The sequence below is a fragment of the Sinocyclocheilus rhinocerous genome, unplaced genomic scaffold, assembly GCF_001515625.1.
Source record: "Sinocyclocheilus rhinocerous isolate Xijiao unplaced genomic scaffold, SAMN03320098_v1.1 scaffold408, whole genome shotgun sequence".
In the NCBI taxonomy this organism is placed as follows: domain Eukaryota; kingdom Metazoa; phylum Chordata; class Actinopteri; order Cypriniformes; family Cyprinidae; genus Sinocyclocheilus; species Sinocyclocheilus rhinocerous.
Genome location: NW_015633522.1, coordinates 94,838 through 96,203, shown reverse-complemented (window position 1 = coordinate 96,203; position 1,366 = coordinate 94,838).

Sequence of the window (1,366 nt, the reverse complement as noted above, 5' to 3'; positions counted from 1 at the left end):
TGGCTTTAAAGCAGGGCACCCTCCTGCATTCTTAACACACTCTGAGGTGTGCACAAGCTCATTTACAGTGTCTGTAATGAGCCGGTTTCGGGTATGGATATAGAAGCCCTATGACTACGACTACCATCATTTGAATTGTCATAAAATTATGAAATTATCGCACATTATGGGATTTTTTTCATTATTGATCGTACATTGTACAGGGTAAAAATGATCGTACAAATACGATAATTATCGTACGTCTGGCAACACTGATGTGAGTGTCCCCATAATGTATAACAATAATTCATTAAGTTCATTAAGATTTAAACATGTTGCAGAAACAAACAGACAACACTGCAGTTACTGTGTCAATAAACTGATCATGCAAAGAGATTTGAGCAAACATCTCTATTATCAGTCAACAGGTCTAACACAAGTCCAGTGTAAACACTGCTGCATTGACTGCTGCTACACACACCTCACAATCTCTCACGTGTTCATAGAGAGTAACCGGAGATCACACCTAATGATAGGCGACGACAGGTACATAAAAAAATATAGATTAAACAATATACACAATTGTATCCCTCCATGTTTTTGTCTTCCGCGCGGCGCTGCAGTAAAACTGAAGTGTCATGGCTTTACAGTGCGTTTCCCGCTCTACGATCACAGAGACGACCTGAGCTTCATTTCTTCATGACTTCTTCTTTGAGCTTCTCTGCCAGGTGTTTTCTCTTCTGCAACTTCTTCTTCTCTTCAACAGAGATTTCCTTGGGATATGAAAAAAAGGAGAAAACTGATTATTCGAAAGGAGGACTATCCAAAAGCAGCAGTGGAATGACAAAACTGCAGATTATCAGACAAGTGATAACAAATGAACACATTCAGCTGTGCCTTAAAGGATCATGAAACACTGAACTACATTTCCTGAGATGTTATTAAAGTTATCAGTTCATGTTAATAGTGCTGTTTTCCTCTACAGACGCTCTAACGAGAGGATTTGCGAGTGCGCAGAAGTGGATTCAGACTTCAACAGCTCTGATTGGCCGCTGCGTTCACATGCTCTACTCTGATTACCCAATATATCCAGTACTGCAGAAAAGCAGACATTCAGGATCAGTTTGGGAGCAAAGTACTGGTGCTTCTGAAATCACTATCAAAAGTGTTTCATGAGACCAGACAAAATGATGAGGCGGGAGACGCACCAAACACAGCCAGAGGCAGTGGGGGAAAATTAGCATTTTCATTTCCCCAGCACCAATCATGATGTGCAAATGCATCCTTTTATGATGTCAAAAGAAGAAATCTGGTCATGTCTTCCCATGTGACTGTGAGCGGCTGCGTGTCGATACACGTGTGAGAGACGAGCAGCACTGCTGTGGCT